This window comes from Sminthopsis crassicaudata, chromosome 3 (genome assembly GCF_048593235.1).
Source record: "Sminthopsis crassicaudata isolate SCR6 chromosome 3, ASM4859323v1, whole genome shotgun sequence".
Classification (NCBI taxonomy): Eukaryota; Metazoa; Chordata; class Mammalia; order Dasyuromorphia; family Dasyuridae; genus Sminthopsis; species Sminthopsis crassicaudata.
The window spans coordinates 24,706,996-24,730,207 of NC_133619.1; the positions used below are offsets into that span (position 1 = coordinate 24,706,996).

General features: G+C 33.0%; 1 protein-coding gene across 1 annotated transcript in view; it reads right to left on the minus strand.

The window, feature by feature from the left end:
- ZBBX (zinc finger B-box domain containing) overlaps window positions 1-23,212 on the minus strand; it is a 112,230-nt gene that overhangs the window by 56,423 nt on the left and 32,595 nt on the right. The window lies entirely within an intron of this gene.

A 23,212-nucleotide genomic window follows, 5' to 3' on the forward strand; every position in this document is an offset into this window, starting at 1 on the left:
CTTCATCCCAGTTAGTTATACCTGTTCACTAGCAAATAACCAATAGGCCAGATATAATGATTTAATTTGGGGTCACAACAATTCATTTCAATGTTTTGTGTATATACTTTAAAGTCTGTATGATGGTGGTAGGGAGAAAATTGAAATCTGAATCAAGAAAAGGAGCACATATATAAATCCTTTTATTATATTAAGATATTACTAATGCATTTAAGGAAAAAACCCTGATATGTGTATAATCTGTGTATCTCATTAAACCCAATTAGTAGCTAATACTTATCTGCATCAGAGGAAAAAGTTCGCAAATTTATTCAACTCAAGAATTCAATTTAACAAGACTCTGTGGAAAATACATCAATGCTAATTCTTTTTTCAATTAAAAGTTTATGGCTGATTATAGTGCTCTAGCAACCACTAAAATTAAATACTGTTTAAAATTCTTGCTACATATTGACAAATATATGCAAATATTATAAATCTTGCATGTATTTCACACAATGAAAACAAATTTAACCAATATTTTCAGATAGCATTATTATTATTCAAAATATAGATATTGATTTAAATTAAACTTTCAAAAAGTTGTATTTCCAATTGATATGTGAATAAAAGAATAATTGATGAATTACTGATTGTTTTTTGGTGCTGACTAGCCAATTTGTAGCCACGATGTATATGAGAGGTCAAAGCTCATTAACTCACTCATTCAATCAATTAACACTTATTTATTAAACATATATTAAGTCCAAAGCAATTAGTACAATTCAAAGGAAGTCAATATAGCACAGGAAAAATTCTCTGGCTTCTACTACTTCTTTATAAGCTTTCAGAAAAATTCAGTTTTAGTGGAAAGTTTTAAAATGTGAAGAAATCTTGGCCTTGGAGTTACTGGAAGCTTTCTTGATAGGGTGCATATGAATGATATACTGAATCCTTGGTAATTTTGTAAGATTTTACCTGACTCTCATAGATAGACCACATGTTGTATAAGCCCCAAATGATAAATGGTTAAAAAATATGAAAAAACCGATTTTCAGATGATGAAAATAAAACCATCTATCTTTATATGAAAAAATGCTCTAAATCACTACTGATTAGAGAAATGCAAATTTAAAAACTCTGAGGTACCACCTCACAATTCTCATATTGGTTACAATCACAGGAAAAGATAATCATAAATGTTAGAAGGGATGTGGGAAAACTGGGACATCAATGCATTGTTGGTGGAGTTGTGACATGATTGAACCATTTTGGAGGATAATTTGGAACTATACCCAAAGGACAATCAAAATATTCATACCCTTTGACCCAAAGAACTCATAAAGGAGGGGAAAATATCCACATGTGCAAATATATTGATAGCATATCTTTTTGTGCTAACAAAGAATTGGAAAAGGAGTAGTAGATGCCCATCACTTGGAGAATGGCTGAACAAGTTGTGGTATATGAAGATAATGGAATATTATTGTACTATAAAATGATGAACAAGCTGATTATACAAAGACCTGGAAAGATTTACACAAATTGATGCTGAACGAAACAAGCAGAACGACAAATACATTGTACATAATAACAGGAAGAATGTGTGATGATCTACTATGAAAAACTTGGTTCTTCTCTGTGGATCAGCATATAAAGTAATTTTAGTTTCCCAACATGATTTATAAAGCAATATGTTTTTAAAATAAATAAATTTATTAGACAAATAAATAAGCAAATGTAACTGGGGAAAATAGTATAAGAAAAATATGAGTTTAGAGAAAACAGCTCTACAGGAGCAATACTGACCAGAACACAAGCAAACGGGACTGGTCTTTTAAAAAGATAAGTACCCCAGAGGTGTCATAGGGTGAAATCACTTCTTTTGGTTTCAGAAAGCCTGCAGTTCAAATCTTGCCTCAGACATTTAGCTCTTGGGGGACTCTATGCAAGGCGCTGCATCCCTCAATCACAGTTTCCTCAGCAGTAAAATGAGAATAATAATAATTATCCATTTCATAGGGTAGTTGTTAACATCAAATATAAAACACTTGGCAAATCTTAACCTACTACATAAATGCTGACTTGTAGTAGCAATAACAATTTGGGAAAGAAAGAAATGACTTCAGAGATAAAATAAAGTATAAAGAGATAGGCTAGAACAAAGAAAATTTATGTTATATTTATATATGTACGTGACACGTTTACATTTAGTGGGGAAATGTTTAAATTTTATCTGTCTCTCTAGTATGGAGAGAATGAAGTGCCGTAGATTACTTGACCTTTGAAATTAACATACAATAGATGCACACTCAAACACATAGACTCACACCCAAAAAACATGTAGAAGTAGACTTTTTTTGGACTAGGGTAGATTTTTCTGTCTCATGCTCTCTCGTTTGCTGATTATTTGTTCTATAAAAAGCAGTTTTAATTTATGCTTTTTTATTTCTTTTTTTCTGACTGGTTTGGAAGAGAAATTCCAAGGTATTCTTCTCTAAACCATCCTCCCCCTTAAACTTCACCTCCTCTCCCCCTTGTTTCCACCATGTTCTCTGTCTTTTTAAAAGCTTAGTGGCTCCACAATACATTGCCTTTTTCTAGAAGTATAATTAGCTCTGTAAAAGTAGGCCAGTAAGAGCCAGCTAATGTGTCTTCGTTGGTCTTCTTCCCTTCCCAAAGGTAATTTGGTTATTGGCTGCAAACTCCATTTCTGCTCCCAATAGTGTATATGTGTGTGTGTGTGTGTGTGTGTGTGTGTGTGTGTGTGTGTAAGTGCGCATGTGTGTAATGTGTGTTCTCCCTCTCATGAACCTCATACCAGATCATTTCCTTTCTGTATATGTCTTTTCTGCTTGATTGTAGGATGTACAATTTACTGGGGAGAGTTGCTATAGCTAAATTCCACTTGCAAAGTAATTTGGCAAAGTTTATTCTTCTATTATTGAGCAATGATCGCTTATTTTACTATAGGCTAAAATTTCCCCAGTCATGATCAATGAATATTTAATTCTGAATACCTAATAAATTATACTTCCAAGACAGCCAATGAAGCATATCTCTTTTCTCCCAGCAGAGTGGAAAAGAAGCATGAGAGTAGAATAACACATATAATGTCATATGCAATTTCATTATTGAATACTTTTGCTTAACTGTTTTATTTTTCACCAAAGAGAGTTAAATTCAGAGGAAAGCATGGCAAGGGCTCTGATATAAAAATAAAATATATCACTATAATATATTAAATATAAAGTTACACTTATTTTTAATGAAAGATGAAAGAAATTATAACTTGCAATACACAAGCAGCCAAGAGCCATTATTGCTGAAGCTCAAATATCCCAAGTTTATGTAAGTCATGTGACATGTCGAAGACATCTCTATTTTGCTTTTCAGATGGCAGGACAACATATTACAGGAAGAAGTATAGCCCCTGGAGGTAATTGGCCTAACAATACCACACAGGTTCAGTGCCTGATCAAGCACTTATATGGGACCTTAACACCATTGCTATAACTAAGAAGAATGTAGTAGAAGTCCATCTGCCTAAAATAAGGCCTTTAGAACTGAGTGAATAAAACTAGGGCTCTAAAACCATGTTGATAGTGCATGTTTAGGAGCTCTTCATGAGCATTCTACAGAAAATATAATATATAAACTTAATTTCAAAATAATTAAGAGAATTCTATAAAAATATCAGGATTTTTGAGTAAATCCAGATATCCAACATTCAGAGGATGTTCCTCCAGGAATCTCTCAAAGAAACTGGAACTAATGTGCTCTGTGCTAGCTCCAGTAGCTATTAAGATCTGGCAGGAAACCACAAATGGAAGCCAATTGGGTGTTAGTGATCCCACAAATCAAATTAGCACCCCAGCCAATGTGATGTAACTGCTCTTAATGATCTAAGAGATGCACGGGATGGCACAGAGTTGCTTGATGGAGCCACCCAGAATGGTCATAAAGATAACATTGTCACAGAGAACAGATTATCAGTAGCATTCCATCATACCATGGTCTAAGAGCAGTAGTCCTCAAACTTTTAAATACGGGGCCAGTTCACTGTCCCTCAGACTGTTGGAGGGCCAGACTACAGTAAAAACAAAAACTCACAGTCTGTCTCCACCCCTCAGCCCATTTGCCATAACCTGGCGGGCCCCATAAACATCCTCAGCGGGCTGCATCTGGCCCATGGGCCGTAGTTTGAGAACCCCTGGGATGAACAAATCAAAAATACTAATACCCCAACAGAGCAATAGTCCTTCAATAACTACATAGGGAACTGACTACACAAGCAGGCTAACTCTGGGTATATATGAAATAGACTATCTGAAAATGCATATGTTTTTATTATGCACAAGGGCTATATCATAACAAATTTGGGAAGGCTTTGTGCCAGTTTTAGGTTAAGGATGACATCTTGCTTTTTATCAATTATATACTTAATTTTAAATTATACAACAATGTATTGTCAATTACTTGTATTGTAAATCAATCACATGAATAATTTCTTTCCTTGGCCCAAATTAGAACAAATAAAAACAGAAATCAAAGATATTTATATCTGAAAGCTGAAGGTACTGAAATAATACTTGTAAAACAAACTCAACTAGGACTACTGAATAATGAAACAGATAGCAACAACAGAAATACCTTAAATGATTTGAAAAGGATAAGATCCTACTTAGAAAAGAATCTTTGCAATTCTTGTTGAGTGTCATAAGATGAATTTATAGACATTTTTAAAAGGCTGGAATTTGCTATAAACATTATAAATAAATGCAGTCTTCCAACAGTAATTCAGAAAAAATATAAAAACATTGCAGAAACTGCATTCAACAGTATATGATACAGCTGTTGCCACAGTTAGAAGAAAAGTTGATGTCATGTGGGAATATTCCAAAGGAAAGGTACCAAATACCCCTATGGCAAAAGCAACTTGTCACAATTATTGAAGATTTATGAAAAACAATGGAAGATCACATCATCATCTAACAGCTATGCTCAGTAATACCTTGAAAACCATGTCACTTATTTAATACCTTAAAAAAGAGACATACAGAAGAATCCTCAAAACATAGAGCAATATCAGAAATGCCTGAAACCTTTCATCAAAAATTAAAAGTTTAAGACATCATGAAGAATCAAGGCAGCAGAAAGAACAAAATAAACATTTCAACATTACCCAAAGTCTCCATGAAAAAACTTGAGAAACAAGGCAATTAGAAGGTTTACCCAGAAAAGAAGAATGTGAAAAAGACGTGATCATCTATTTGATCATAAAATATCTAAAAGTGTACAATGCATCAAATGTGACAGAAAGCTTGCAGAGCAGTTAGGTTAAATGAGGCAACTGACTTTGTACTTTTCTTCAAAACAGGAAAGTGACAAGTCAAAATAATAATAAAAATACCCAACATTCATATGGTGCTCAATATATGTCAGACAGCGTGTATTATCTCACTTTGCTCTTCACAATGGCAGGCACTAAGTTCTATTATTAAGCACATTTTACAAATTAGGAAACTGAAACAGGCCAAGGGAAAATGATTTGCTCTGAATCAAGCAAATTAGGTCTTCTTGACTCTACTCCCTAGTGATGTATAACAGCAGAGCACTTTACTAACTTCCTCTACAAAGCAAAATGTCCCCCTTTTCTACACATGATAATCCATGAATTGCCACAGGATGAGAATATCAGTTCAAATAATATTTATTAGTTTATGTGCTTTATACAAATGATTCCTAGCTTGTACAATTTTTTTAAATACATAAACACTTAGAAATCAATATGTTGCCTGAGGAACAAAAGCTTACATGAAAAAGACCCACATACATAAAAGAGTGACTCATAATTGATTTGATGATTAGTATACAAGAAATCTGGAATTTCCATAGCATCTAAATTGTCTATTATCACAGTATTTGGCTTATACACTCATCACTAAATCACGCTCAGAAAATATTTATGATGAATCCAAACATTGGGAGAACACTAGAGTACTTGATGACCTCATATTAATTGATCTCTATTTAATGCTTGCCAATCTTAGATCATTTGTTAAGTGTTTACTCTGTTCCAGGCACTGTACTGAGCACTGTGGGCATGAAGAAAATGAAAAACATGATTCCTTCCTGAAGGAACTCACATTGGAACAGGAGAGAAAATTTGCAGGTCAACTATGCACAAATATATGTTTTAATATATTTAATATTTATTATATATATTATATATTTAATATTTATATTTAATATATGTATGTGTATATATACATATATACACATACACATATATACATACATATATACGCGCATATATATATATATACATACATACATATATATATATTTGAGAGAGAGAGGAAGGAAAGAGGGAGCAAAGGAGGGAGGGAGGGAGATAAACAATGACAAAGAGAAAAAGAAGGACAGAAAAAGAAAGGAAGGAAGGAAGGAAGGAAGGAAGGAAGGAAGGAAGGAAGGAAGGAAGGAAGGAAGGAAGGAAGGAAGGAAGGAAGGAAGGAAGGAAGGAAGGAAGGAAGGAAGGAAGGAAGCAAGGAAGGAAGGAAGGAAGAGAGAAGCCTAGTATCTTGAAGTCAAAGTTTAATGGGAAGAACACATTTAAAGCATTTAATAACTATGCAATACTAGTTTTAACTCAAACTGATGGCATAGTAAAATAGATGTTGATAGAGCTAAGGGGTGATAAAACAAGAGTCTAGAATGATACATTAGAGGCTAGCTATATTTCTTGGACTGACAAACAACAAAGACTCACACTGGAAGTAAAAACTTACTAATTAAAAAACCCAATTTATAAACTGCTCTGATGAAAAATGTTATCACCTACCAAACCATCATGTATAACATTCACCCATAAAAACTTTAAAACAATATTTTAATAGATGAAAGCATACAAATATTCGTAATCATCAAGATGCCCAATCCAAAAGTTTCTGGAGTACCAAAAGCTATTATCAACAAATAAAAATATATGGAAATAGGATAAAGTACCTTGTCAAGAAGAGTAACCTTTGTGTAGCAGAGATCCATCATTCTTTCTCCCAACAATACCAACTACCACTGACAAGACAAGCAAGTTAGCCCAGCTAAAGCAAGAAGAAATCTCAATGGAGAAACAGGAGGTAGCATGTTCCTAGGAAGATAAAACTGCTGCCATCATCAGCTCCCTTCAGTTCTAGGTAAAGACAGTCCAGGATCCTGTGTCAAAAGCCCCAGGGAACAGTAGTTTCATCCAGACTACTGACCCTACTTCCAGCACAGTCTCGGCAAGCCAACATTTAGGAAAAAAATCACTCTTATGATGGAGATGCTACCTATCAACTGCTATCAGATATTGAACTTCCCATCTGCTGTCTAGGCAGCCATTGTTGCTGAAGACCCAGAAATTAAAGTTCTCTTCCCTGAACTCTTCTATACTGTACTATATACTATATAGTTTATACTATATGATATACTATACTAATGTTGAACTATCAGAAATTAATATGGAGTCTATCAATGGAAGTGACATAAATGGATGTATCCTATCATCTACTTTCTAGAAACCGTCTGAGGACCAACATAGCCTTTCTATCTGTCTCCTCCTAGCAAAATGTGAGCTCCTAAAGAGCCAGAACTGTCTTTTTTTTCTAGTGAGATGTCCATGATTTGTTACAATACTTTTCAAATAGTTAAGTACTTAATTTTTTTATCATTAAAAGCCAATTAAAGAGGAATAAAAAAGTGAACTATAAATGATGTTCACATAAATTCTACCAATAAAGAATTAAATAAGAAGTTTAATTGTAGAGTTTGGTTTATAAAAAAGGAAGAGATTATGATTTGGCATCAACTCATTATCAATATTATGTATAGAAAAGTTAATCTTAAGGAAACCATACTTATTGATCAAAGAAATTGTGTGGTGAAGCAATGGAAACTGTGCAACATTAACATTGAAGACTGCAAAAATTTGGCATCTACAAAATATCTAAAAAGGGAAGAAAATGTGCCTAGTATTTTGCATCCTAAGCTCACTCAAACTCACAGCCTAGGGGTTATCCTGGGCTCCTCACTCTCGTACCCATTTCCAAACTATTGTAAATGTCAGCAAAATTCATCTTTAGAACATTTCCCCAATATGTCCTCTTCTTTCTTCTGACCCTGCTCTGAGTCTAATCCAGACTTCATCACTTCATGCTGAATGCTTACTGCTGGTGAGTCTACCTGCCTCAAGTCTCTTCCCACATCAAATCTTCCATTCAGTCACTGAGGTGATTTTCCCAAAATGCAAGTCTGATCATGTTACTACCATCACCACCCACCATTCAATAAACACCAGTGGCTCTCTATTACCTCAACAAATAAACACAACATGATATTTGGCATTCAAAACCTTTAATACTCTTCCTCCCTCCCAGTCCAATCTTCTTATAACTTACTTTCTGATCCAAGGAGGATCCTGACTGTACTATGAACAAACATTCTATTTTGCAGCCATGGCCATTCTCTCCAGCACTCCTTTCTCCCTCCTCCACTTCAACTACTGAATTCCTACCTTCTTTTAAGTCTCAACTAAGATTCTGCCTTCTACAGAAAATCTTTCCCAACTTCTATTCATTCTGTGCATTCTCTCTTAACTCATTCCTACTTATTCTGTATATAGTTTGCTTTGTAGATTTTTGTCTGTACGTGGTCTCCCCTTTAGATTGTAACCTCCTTATAGTTAGGACTGTCCTTTGACTCTTTTTGTCTCCCCAGTTCTTAGTACATAGTATATACTTAATACTTAATTGTTGATTGATAGTGCTAATATTAGTGGTCCTGGTTTCAAAGGTTGTAGTGGTAGTATTAGTAGTGACATTAGTTGCATACCAATAATGTACTGCTATTGTATTTATCCATTTGTTTAGTGTCATCTTGCAGTCAAATTCAAAGCCTTGGTAATTTTTTGACTTACTGAGTCAAAATTACATTTTATAGTATTTTCAAAAGATTACATAAAATGAAGAAAATGCCTAATATGCTTTTTGATGGAACCGCATAGCTTGATATTATATATGCATATCCAGTGGCTAATATCACATTTGGTTTTCTAATTCTTTAATTTGGAAATCATATATAATTTTATTTAGGAAAGCTAATAATGGATTTAAGGTTAAGTAGGAGCTATAATGGACTTTAACTTTCAACAATCACATTTAAAATCACTAATTCTTAACAATATTTTGTTGGTGGCAAGTTTCAAATATAGAGAAGTATTCCATGTGGATATGCAGATATTCCAACATTCTATTCTTTTTCCAGATCAGCTATGTATATATATGCATGTATAATATATATAATATATATAAATATAATATATATAAATATATATATATTTATAATACATAACTAAATCATTAGTTAAGAATCGAATCAAAAGTTTTGTTTTGTTTTGTTTTAAGAATCAAAGAAGGCATTACAAAGTTTTATAAGCCTTCAGACAACTGAGTCACTAGAAAGAACACATGAACTGAAGTCAGAAAGAACTGAATTCAAATCCAGCTTTAGATATTTACTGTTTGTGAACTTGAAAAATCATATAATCTCTGTTGATTCCACTTTTGTGAGTGGGACTAATAAAAAGTACCTACTTCTCAGTGTTGTGGGATCAAACTAAATATATTTATAAAGCTTTAATAGTGTCTGACATAGTATTTAATACTTAGTAATATATAATAAGTATATAATACATGCTTATCTCCTTCCTTCTTATTGAATCGATGTTATCTTTTATGCATTTCAAATCTAGCCTTTTGTTTTTCAAGCATATATATTGTTTTCTTATAATTATTTACAGATTTTTAAAATTGATATGTAAATTCTTCATATAAATTGGCCTATATTTGGAAAGATAACTGGTTTTCTAATATTAGTAATAAAAAGGTAGAGAAAAGGATTCAGGCTCATTTCTACACAGAAACTGAAAGTGCCTTGCTAGTAATTCAGGTACAACTGTGAGTCCTTTGAGTCAATAATGATAGATCTTATCTTGTTCTGTTTCTTTATAGAGATACTAGAATTTTAGTTGCTTTCTTCCTTGGTACTACTCTGTCTTTTATTATATTGAAGGTGTGCAAACTTTTTGCTTTTCTTTTGACACAACTTGAATCTTTACTATGTTGGATTTCTTATTACATAAGAGAAAAAAAACACAATGGTCTCCAAAGTGGGAACAGGATTGTTAAGAAAAAGCAAGACCTGACCTCTCCAAGGTATATGTGATCAACAAAACAGAGGGTGGCAAAACAGGTGATATCTCAATCCTATTTCAAGATCCAATTATAGAGCCTTTTTCCCCCAAAAAAATACACTTACCATTATTCCCAGCATCACTCCACTCAGATCCCTCTTTTTTCTTTGAAAAATAATTCCTTCCCTCTAAGACTTATTCATTTCATCAGCAGAATTTTCAGCTGAGCTAAGTCATGATTCATGTGTTTTTATTAGTAACTTCATTTTCATTTACATGTTGGCAATCATGCACATTCATGGCGATGTGTGGTAAAGAAAAAAAATGAAAGGGGTGATGTGCATATTTTTATCTGCAAAAAGGAGAAATGGATTTGCAAAAGTGTTCACATATTTCCTCCAGAAACTTCTCAGGTAAAAAATAGAGGAATTTTTAAAAAGCAGAAAGGTGGCCAATTTTGTGGGTAGATGAAATAATGGTTGCCTCTATCCTCTGATGCTGGTGCTGATGGAGGAGCAGTTTCACAGGGACAGCAGTTCTGCACACCAGAGTGGTCGTGCCAAGCTAGAAAGCTCAGGAGTTCTGAGCTTGAATTGCCTGGGATTCATTCTGGGACATGTGCTTTTCATAGGGCAACAGTGCCTGCACCAAGTGGCAGGAAGATTAGAGATCACAGGTGTGTGACTTACAGCATCATTTCTGCTGCACCTCCCCATCCCGCTTGGCATTGCCTCCCCTTTCCTCATCATTTTTTGGCCATTTCATAGTGATTATGATACAAAAAGTTAATATAATTATGATGAATGTTTTGTTATAAAGAATTGCATGCAGAAAAGAGAAGTAATGAAGAAACATTCATATTTTTGACTTACACATAGTTTTCTAGAAACATTAATCCCATAAAAGTTGAGGACTGACTGTAATTGCTACCCACCAGAATTATTCACCAGAATGCCATAAGTACGGTTCTATTCTCCCTCCCTGTTCCCTAGATGACCTTGTGATTACAGTACATATCCCATGAACCATGGGTTTTGTGGTAGGGGCAGGGAGCAAGCACCCTCCTTTCTAAACTCTTTTATTTTATGGGTATCATCTACATGAATTCTGTCAATAACATGAATACGACGAAAGGCAGAGTAAATGTCTGACATACAGCATTGTAGTGGAAAATGAAGGTGTTTATGATCAGAATTTAAGACCACTTCATTGCCAAGATAAATTACAGAAGGGTTATCCTTAAAAATCCAGGCTTATTGTTTTGTTTTTTTTTTTTGTGGGAAAAAAGTCAGAGAAAAGACTATAACTGTAGGCTACAAAAATTCAGCACCTACCTTATATCTAGCAAGATATTTGGTGTTTAGAACTTAAACAAATACCCATATTACAAATAGGAACCTACAACTATTATAAAGATACCACCAATAATGTCAACCAGATTATTTATCCCAGATCAAAATGTATTTAAGACCATAAATAAGGCCAAGATATAATGTATTTATAAAAATTGAAGAACATCTCAATATGCATTGCCATGTCAAATACTTATAATGCTCAAAATGCTTCCAAAATACAGGTGTCTAACAGAGGATTTTATAATGGCAGCTAGTTGGATAGAGTATAGGACGAGGATAACTCACCTTCCTGAGTTCAAATCTAGCCTCAGACACTACTAGTTATGTGAGCCTAAGTCAGTCATACAACCCAGTTTGCCTCAATTTTCTCATATATAAAATGAGCTGAAGAAGGAAATGGCAAACCACAACAGTATATTTTCCAAGAAAACTCCAAACAGGGTCCAAAAGAGTTCAAGCATCTGTATCACCAACAACAAAGACTATATATAATGGCAACAGAATGATGCATATATCTTGCTCATTCTGCTGCTGCTGGAATTGTACTGTGGATACTCTCAGCAAGTGAATGAATGAATACAATGAACTTATATCCTAATATTTTTTCATTTCCAAAAAAACAGTGATTTTATCCACTTGTTCAAATTCATAGAACAGTATAACAAAGAATAGTATTATTTTCTCAGGATCATTTTTATCTGAGCCAGTGAAAAAATGTTATGAGTAAGATAGTAGTAATAATAGGAAGGTTATCCCTTAAGGGGGCCAGATATATTGATCGATGTAAACTATTCAATGAAGTCTCATAATCTTTGCAACATATACATGCAATGTATATATTCACAGAAAATGTTATCATTTATTAGATTTCCAGAAAGGCACAGGTGGAGAGAATAATAAACCTAAATACTCTTTATAAACTCCCAAACAACCAACTTCCATGCTACAAATATATATATATATATATATATATATATATATATATATATATATATATATATATATATATATATATATATATATATATATATACATCCTAAAGAATCCTTACAAATTAACAAAATAAGTTGTACTGGTGCCAGAGCATCATTACTGATAGGACTGCTACCCACAACTGCCCAGACATAAAGCTAAAGATCTATTTTAGTAGATGAAACCAAACCAAATTCCCATAACCTCTAATGTACATAAAGGGAAAAGTCTTCACAAGAAAGAAACTTAGATGAAAAACAAATGATATGAGAAGATGAACTATGTCTTTTTCTTTTTTTAACTGGCACTGTAACAAGTGCAGCTTTTTGGTAGGTCTACAAAAATAACTTTAAGTCTTAATAAATGTTAATTTCATTTTTATATTCCAATATAAAATCTAATACATTTTAATCTAATATGGACGTCAGTCACCTACAAAAAGCAATTATTTTTATCTACCTGCATAATACACTATACTAACCACATGTATTTATATCTATCTATAATAATTTAAATACATATATTTTACATCTACATATGTATAGCTAGATTGATTTAATTTTATCTATCTACAGCTATATCATTAAGCTGCCTGAAACAAAAGTTGTACCAATCCTCTCATCAAATTATCTTTTTTAAAGTGCAAGAATTATCTAAAACACATGTGTGTATGTGTGTGTGATTTAATCTTCAGGAGCTTCAAAAAGAGTAGCATGTTAATACATAAATTCATTAAGGCATTAATTGGCATATTCATTAATTAGTTCTAAAAAATCTGGAAAGTAATTGGGAATCATATTAATAAAGTAACAAAAAATTTTATTCTCCTTGCCCCAGAGATCCCTGTAGTAACAGACATGATCCTTTAAAAGATTAAAAACAGGAAGAAAGTTTCCTTAAATGAATTCTAATATTCATAGCAGCATTTTTATGATAACAAATAACATTAAATGATGTAAATGTCTCACTGTAAGTGGGATACTCTGTTCAAAAAGAAATGATGAACATGGAAAATTCAGAGAAACAGTATAAAATTCATAAAAAGAGATGCAAAATGAAGTAAACAAATCCAAGGGGGGAGGCATATACACAATAACAACAAGGAAAATGGAAACAACAAACAAGCTATTTTTTTGGAAATATAATGATCAGGCTTGTCTCGGAATAAGAGATGGAAAGAAAACAATATGCCTTGTACTTCCCCTTCATTGGAGTAGTGAGAACCAATGGATGAAGGATATATATCCTAAACTATCAGACTAAAATGATGAATTGGTAAGTTTGGTTGAATTTTTTTTTACTATTTTCCCCCTATTCTTTATAATTCTTCTATTATGAGGAATGGCTCATTAGGCAGAGGAGGGAGAGGAAGATATTTGGAAATGAAAATTATATAAAAGGAAAAGCTATTAATATTATAAAAACATTCTCAGAAATAGCAAGATATGCAAATGGTGAATCATTATCAAAATTAAACATAGTAACCAAAGTAAATATCACTAAGAGTTGCAAGAATAGAAAGGTTTCTGTAAATCATTCACATCTAGATTTTCCTCTCAAAGGAAAGCTTTCTTATATTTACTTTTTGTTAAAACACAACATATGTTCCTACATTAAAATCCTAATCTAATATCTCATTATGACATTAAGATATCTTTGTTGTTTGAAGGCTCAGAAAGATCCTGCAAAGCTTTGAATATGGACCCAATAACAAAAAATTGTTTTGTCCCACCTAAATTATTCAATAGGAGCTACAAAAAGTGAAATAAATTAGAAACCCTAATACAAGAAGGTAACTTAACTTCCTAGACATGTCTTTGAAATGGCATGATGCATAAGTGAATTTTTCTGGAAATGTCTGTTGTATTAAAATAAAAAATAAAATGGAAATTGGGTGAGAGAGGGTAACATTGGATATTCAGAAAATGTTTATATGTGAAAGTTCAGAAATCAATTGGAAGAAATGTGATGGAAAGCATTAAGAGTTAGATCAAAATTAACAAGCAGCAAAATCAGAAGGAATTCTGTCATTGTACTATTACCACGGAACAATTAGATGATAAGAAAAAATGGATGAGTTGGTGAAACAGAACTCAAGGCTGGTAAAGAAGCATTGGGGGATTTCAATTTTCTAGGTATCTGCTAGACCTTGCTCTCCTGACAAAGCATAAAAGAGAATAACTTGACTTCTCTTAATGATATTTTATTCTTTCAAAAAAGTTAACAATGAGAGGAAATGGTATTCTTGGAACAAAAAAATCCAATATATTACAGAATAATGGTCCCCATCAAAGATGAATAAAATTGATTTCAATACTAAAAATGATGAGAGCTTAGGGGAGGGAGAATAGAGAATGAGAAAAATTCATTGTAAATCTGTAAGAGAAAAAAAAGAAAAATAAGTCCCAAACTGATAGTTATTTTATATTTTAGCAGATAATTTTAAGGTTTCGGAGAAAGAATAAGGAATAAGTAGGTACCATGGACTAAAGTTCTGTCTTTGTTATTTTAACTTTAATATCCATTTTAGCCTGATCACATTATCTACTTTTTATAATATTTAGGGTTCTAAAATTTTTTAAATGGGGAAGTAAATAGTAGGATCAGGCAACAAGAAATCATCTTTGGTGGTCTAGAATTGTTTCTTCCATCTCTACCCCATGCTTTATGTATGGTGCTGGAAGTTATATCTCCAGGGGAACATAATGAAGAACTCAAATGCCCATTCCAGGGCATTATAATAGATTGCTGAAGGACAGAAACTTTTTCCAGGTAAAAAGTAATCCAGGAAGGGACCCTCAATTTTAGCCTGAGCATCAACTGATTTCAAGCATTAGTTATTCGGGAAGCCTACCTAATGATATAATGGGTAATATCTAAATTTAATGTTCCTTTGCAACTTGAAAATTCTATGCTGAATTTCAATTTTGGTCCTTATTTTATCTTGAAATGGACAATCTGTTGGGTTCTTCCTTGTCAGGTTCCTTGTCACTAATGCTATACTGCCCCCTTGGCAACAAAAGGGAGTATCCAATCTGGCTATATGAGGAAAGTATGAGAGAGGAATCACAAATAACAAATGTCAGCAGAGATCTGCTTAATGCATTGCCTGCTTATTAGTGATGCTTAATTAACTTAACACCAAAGTTGGGAAGACATCTTCTATTGACTAGAAGATGTAGTGGTTAAAAGCAATGGGGGAAGTTAGAAGGATGGTTTTGGGGAAAAGATGGGAGCCCCTTTAAAATTCAGAGTTTGATTCAACCACTCTGGAGAGTAATTTGGAACTATGCCCAAAGGGCTATCAAACTGTGCTTACATCTTGATCCAGCAGTGTCTCTAAAGAGATCTTAAAGGAGGGAAAGATCCACATATGCAAAAATGTTTGTGGCAGCCCTTTTTGCAGAAGAAAGAAACTGAAAACTGAGTGGATGCCCATCAGTTGGAGAATGGCTGAATAAGTTATGATATATGAATGACATGGAGTATTATTAGTCTATAAGAAATGATTAGCAGCATGATTTTGGAGAGACCTGGAGAGACTTACATGGACTGATGCTAAGTGAAATGAGCAGAACCTAGAGATAATTAAACATGGCATAGAAGATTAAATGATGATAAATCCTGATGGACATGGTTCTCTTCAAAATAAGATAATTCAGGCCAGTTCCATAGTCTTGTAATGAAGAGAGGCATCTGCACCCAGAGAGATGACTGGGAACTGGGTGTGGATCACAGCATAGTATTTTTATTCTTTTTGTTGTTTGCTTGCATTTTGTTTCCTTTCTCATTTTTTTTTCCTTTTTGATCTGATTTTTCTTATGCAGTATGATATTTGTGAAAAAATACATAAAATAACTGCACATATTTACATATTACTTGCCATCTAGGGGAGAAGGTTGGGTAAAAGAAGGGAACAATTTTGGAAGGTTTTGCAAGGATGAATGTTGAAACTATCCATGCATACATTTTTAAAATAAAAAGCTTTAAAAAATAAATAAATTTAAATAAAAAATAAGTTCTGAGTTTGAGATGTCTAAGGAAACTCCAATCCAAGATAATCCAAACAGCAGTCAGTGATGTGAAAGTGGAACTCATAAAAAGGCTGAAGGTTGAATATATAGATCTATGAATCATCACAATATAGATTAAAATTTAACATTCAGGAATTTATGAAATAACAAAGTGCCATAACTTTGGGGTAGAAAAGATGAAAGCCCAAGACAAACCCATAACAAACACCTATATAAAAAGGCATAACTTGGACGAGGAGTCAATAAGGAGGACTAAGGAGTGGTAAGACATTTTATGCCATAACTGGTAAAGCAACAACCAGCCAATAATAAAAATGCCATTTTATTATTATTCATTACATGAATTAGGTCAAGATTAAGGTGACTTTTCCAAAAATCATAGACATGGTGCCAAAGAATGTCTATAATTTCAGGAAAAAATTATTATTTTAAATTTCCTGCTTTTTAAATCCATATTTGTATATTATCAAGACAAATGATATAATAGTAATGAGTAAAATAAATGATTAAACTTTCTCTATTTTATTCTTCCTTTTTAAAAAATCAAATTGTCTAATGTTTTTATCTACTTTGTTTTTAACAATTACTATTTCTTTTGTAGTAATAAAATAGCTTATGCAATCTGGGGAAATAGGTACTATTATGATTTCCATTTACAAATGAAGAACCTGAAAGAGGCAGAAGTTAAGTGACTCACCCAGCCAGGGTCATGGGGTTAGTAAGTGTCTGAGATGCAATTTGAACTCAGGTGTTCCTGATTTCATGTCCAGTGATCTATCTACTATACTGCTATTCATTTTTACAACTGCAAAACACTTGAAAAAGATTCATATCACTTATATGACTGCTCACTAGAGTCTGAAAAAGCTTTAAAATCCAGCCACCTTCAAGACACACTGTATATCATATACTTCATTGTAGGACACTAGCTCGAACTAGGAAGGACCAAACACAGTGATTTATTGCTGATGTTCCTGAATTCCCTAACATTCTTCACTATGCTGTGAGATGGCAGGTTTTCATCCAGGAAGAGTTTTAAATTCTCACCTGATTTTTTTCCCCTAGAATGATATTATCTTTCAAATTACCCACCAGAAGAATTCATCACTCTGACAATATACCATTAATCAGTACAAACAGGTTTGATATTTTATAGCATTTCAAGACAGATGACACTTTTCAGAAAATGAGGTCCTGGAACAGAAGTTTCAGGTTAGTTAGAAAAACATTATTTTTTGTGGTTATGTCAATGGTATATAAAATGTAAATTGCTACTATTATCTCGAATGCAAACTTACTCATTGAAAATGTGCTAATGATTATCAATAAGGGAAAAGCCTTTTTTGGAAATCTTGATCTCCCTACACCTCAGAGAATTTCAACAATTAAACATCAGGTCCACACAAAATTCACAAGCTTCAGAAATCAAACTGGCCGAGTCCACTAACCCAATTTTCTAAAAAACAAAAACAAAAACAAACAAAAAAAGAAACAAACCTTAATTCATCCTTCTCATCTCTGCTCCCAAAATTCTCCAAGAAACAGAGATAGCATTTTAAATGACAAATTTCCTAAATAAAATGCAACATACCTTCTTTTAAAAAAAAAAGTATACAAGTCAAACCTCATTATAACTATATGTATATATTTGTATGTATGTCTGTATGTGTATGCATTTGTATACACACATATATGTGTATATATATTTATATGTACATATATATGTATGTATGTACATATATATGTGTGTATATATATATATATATGTATAATTGGTTGTTCTATGATTTTAATAAAAGGGCAGCTAGGTGCCAAAGTAGATAGAGTGGTAGGGATACAATCAAGAAGATACAAGTTCAAATCCAGCTTCAGAAACTTACCAGCTGTGTGACCTTGGGCAAATCACTCATTTTCTTCATCTTTGGCAAACTGTTGAAGCATCTTTACCAAGAAAATCCCAAATGTGATACAGAAGAGCTGAGCATACTGACACTCAACAACAATTTTATGAAATTGAATACTTTATGAGCTAAAGTAATAACGAGGTAAGAAACCAAAAATCCTAATGTTTTGTTATCTTTCGATTCTTATTAGAATTTGAACTATAATACAAGTGTAGTTGTTTTTTTTCTTTCCTGATTGTTGCCTATTGAGTTTTCCCCTCATGTAAAAAAGTCAAATCTGACTTCAAATACTTTTATTGACTGTGTAGCACTGGACAAGTCATTTAACTCTGTTTAAATTCTTCATCTGTAAAAAGAACAAGAGAAGGAAATGGAAAACCATTCCAGTATCTTTGTCTACAAAATGCAAAATGAGGTCATGAAGAAATAGACAAAACAACAAAATCATCAAGCCTTACAGAAATTTTGCCTGATGTGATAGTCGCCAGACAAAAAACCTTACCTAGCCCAGAAAAGAATTTATTTGACAAACATCTAAAGTCCTTGTCAGTTGGAGAAAGTGGTGATTGCCAAGGATAATACCAGCTTAGGGAAATCAATACCTCATTTGTAAAACATTATAAAGAAAAATGACAAAGATTATGAAAAGTATCACAGTGAAAAGTATCAAAATAATGAAACAAATACAAATCTACAGAAATCTTGGCCTTAGACCCAAATGAGCCACAAAATTTCCAGATTATTCATGGATGAAACTAGAAGAACAATAAGCAAACATAAAATGGAGGGAATACTGAATAAGAAAGGCAATACAATTTTAAGTGTTCTATATACAATAACAAAACTGGAACTTGGAAAGACAACTTCGGAACAGAGGGACTGATCAGTATAAATGTACACTGAGGAAATTAATTCTGTAGATGACAAATTTCAAAAGTGATCAAATCTCAAAGCTACATTAGAAAAAAGAAATTATTTTAAAATAAGAAAAACAAGTTATAAATAATACCCCAGAAGGAAAATAAGATCTTTGTCCATATTCCATGTTTCCTTTTTTTTTTCTCATAAAAGATGGGTTTTCAATAAAAAAGAGGAAGAGAGAAGCCTTTCTAAATGTTGCCTTTTTCATTTTCCTAATTTTGAGGATCTGAAGCTCATTTTTGAGCAGTGTGGGCTACTGCTATTTAATTTTTAGAATTATCCTCTCATTTTTAAATGAATAGAGCCCCACTGATATCCAGAAAATGTCAAGGCCTCTAGTTTGAGGAGATATTCTGTATAGGGTCTGTGAAAGAATGAGAAATGGATGAAGATCATCTAAAATGAAAGATAGAGCTGGGGTGTGACCTCTTCAGTAAATTTCATAATTACCAAAAGGGAGAGAATACAAAATCCCACTGATTTACTGTGTGTTAGCCACAAGCAAATTAGGTATTTGCCATGGAAGCATAAAGCTCAGTCTTAAAGATTCTCTTCCTCAAAAGACATTTATCATATTTATGTCAAGGTCATACAAGATTATTTGATAAAAGCAACAAGAGACAAGTTACTTCAATGACTTCTGGAAATCAGATTAATATAATCTGATTAATAATCTATGATTATGAATACCAATGAAAGTTGTAAAGGGCTAGAACTGAGCAAATGCACTTGGATAATGGAGCACGTGAGACTAATTGCCAATTGGACAATTCTCTATTAACATGTTTGAAGAATGACCCTCCCCAACTATTCTGTGCTGGCTAGATTGGTGGGACAAAGAAGGGGAAGTGACTTGTGTGGGTGGAGTAGGAGGAGGAAATTGAGTCCTGGCTGTGGGGAGAGAGAAAGGAGGTGGAGATTGCTAGATCTAATCCCCTGAGAGCGACCTCAAAATACCAAGAATAAAGACTTTTGAGTATCCTGACTCTGGCTGATTTCTGGGAAGACAGGGTTCCAGCAGAAAGTAAAACACATGAGAGAGATCTCTCCATCCAAAGCGTTTTACCACTTTCTTGGGAGACATCTTGGATAAAGTGCAAATAGAAGGAGGTCCCAAAGACGCTAAGATCGACTGATATTTTTGATAATTACATAAATCCCCAAAATAGTAGAATCTTCTCTACAAAAATTTGATTTTTCAGAAGTTATCAGCCTGAAAATAGGAAAAACTAAGTAGTTGGAAAATACCCATTGTCTGACTAGAACATGCAGCTGGAGGCCCAGTCCGTTGAGTCAGTACATCAGTACATGTATTTAGGAAAGCACTGCAGATGGGCTATAATTGGAGCCAAAATGGAATAGGAAGAAGATAGCAAATTGGATAGGATTTAATAATTTGGGTAGTGCTCTCTAACTCTCCCAAGCTGTTTCATGTGCAAAGACCCATCTTTTCAACAGAACTGTTTCTGCAGTGATACTCTATGATTATGGATATTGAAACATCCCATCTCTGAGAAATCTAAGTTGGAGGTTACCCAGAGGGCAATGGAGAAATGTGTGACAGATAGAAACCGTTTAAAGCATATCTGCAATAATGATTAAACTTCAAGAAGTAACCTAAGCAGTATTAGCAAGAAAGCATATGATAGAAAAAGGATACTGCAAGAATCAAAGTTAACAGGGAACCCCCACTGATACCCCAAAAATGTCAAGGCCTCCAACATAAGCAGATGCTCAATAGAGGGTTTGTGAAAGAATAAGAAATGGATGAAAATAACCTAGAATAAGAGGCAGAGCTGGAGTGACCTCACTTGTGAAGGGAATAATCATATCAAGAAGTCTGAGAAGTACAAAATTAATATACTCCTTTATATTTACATAATATTTTAGTGCTCATAAAATGTTTTTCTTTTCCCCCCACAGGAACCATAGTGGCACAAGTATCAGTATACCCTTTTTATAGATAAGAAAACTAAATTCAAGATAAGTTGCTACCTGCCTAAGACATATATTAGGAAATATGAAAGCCATGATACAAATCCCTGTTTCTAAAATTCAGATTATGCATTTCTTCCCCTACACCACAGTAAAGCTTAAAAAGTTAACTCTTTTTGAATTGAACATTTTTCTTTCTAAAGTTAACAGACCCTACTGTTTTTTGCCCCAGCATAGTAAACATAATTTGGCATTTCTTTGACTTTTAATTTAAGAGTGCCTTAGACTCAACTGAATATCAACTATCACTTGATGGTACAACACACTTATCAGAACTAGACTAAGTATCCATGGACCATTGGACATAGCCTAGAATAGTTATTTTGATAAAAATCCTGTTTTGATCTTGTTTTTGTTCCCTTTTCTTCAAGACAGTGATGGAAAAATAAAAGTTTGGCTTATTGATTGTTCTGTTCTTGAGAATCTATTTCATTAACAATTTAATAAAGGTTATTCATCTGTGTGTGTATATATATATAATATATATGTGCATATTTTTCTAGTGTGTATATCACATGTTTCATCTATATGCCTTACATACTTCCAACTATATAATGTTCATAAGGACAGAATATGTTTTCTTTACCTATTTATCTTCTCTTACTTGCCTGCAGAAGCAATAATAGTTCTTAGTATCCAAAGATCACGTGCTAAAAACTATTGACTGTTGATATTTTCGTCACACCAAGAATTAAGCATGGCTGATGACATAAACTGACTGCATTCATTATAGTTATTGTTAGGGTCATAGATCTTTTCTTATAACTGCCAAGGATTAAGTATATGTATATTCAAAACCATAAACCACATGATAAAACATTAAGAGAATTAAGAGAATATTTTACATCATTTTTGTGAAAAAAAAACTGATATCTAAAGTATATAGGAAACTGACAAAAATCATTTCCAAATAAATAAGTGATCAAATGGTAGAACAGAAAGATCCCAGAAGAAATACAAATGTATCAGAAAGAGAAAAGGTCCAAATAACCAATATTAAGAAAACTGTTATGTAAAAATGATGTAAGGTTGCATATCATACCTATCAAATAGTAATGAAAAAATAGAAATCATCATTGTTGAAGGGACTATGGGAAGATAGAAGAGTAAAATACTGTAATAAAATACTGTAATGATTCTCAAAAATAACAGAATTATTCAATAAAAGTGACTCAGTTCTTCATATCCTTTAGCCCAGCGAACCCACTTGTGGACACATACCCCCATGGAAATAAATTGCAGCAACTTCGGTAGTAGCAAAAAAATAGAAACCAAGTGGATGTCTATACTGTGTAACAGCTGAATAATTATACTACAAGAACATAAGAGACTGTTATTGGGCTGAAAGAAGTAACAGTTAAGAGTAAACAGAAACATGAGTCGTGTATGATCTGACACAGAAAAAAATAAATCAAAATAAAGAGCAAATTACACAAGGAGTGCAGTAAAATATTATGAATAAAAGCATTGGAAATCTAATTAACAACAATTAACGATCTTAATCCTAGAAAATAGAGGATCAAAGATCCACTTTCCTCCATTAAATATGACACATCAGATACAGATGTCTTTCTGGTTTATTTTGCCTCTTTTCTTTTTTGGTTTGAGTTGGTTTTTGTCCCAAGGAAGGATTAGGGATTAGGGAACATATTGGGAAATAACTGTGATGTTTCAGAAATGAATCTACTTTAAAAAAAATGAAATGAAAAAAAAAAAAAGAAAGAAAGTAAGTTAAATGGCAGGTTGATCTATGAAGAAAATGTCTGTATGATGATTTTCAACAAATATAAAAATAAAAAATGCATCAAAAATTAAACT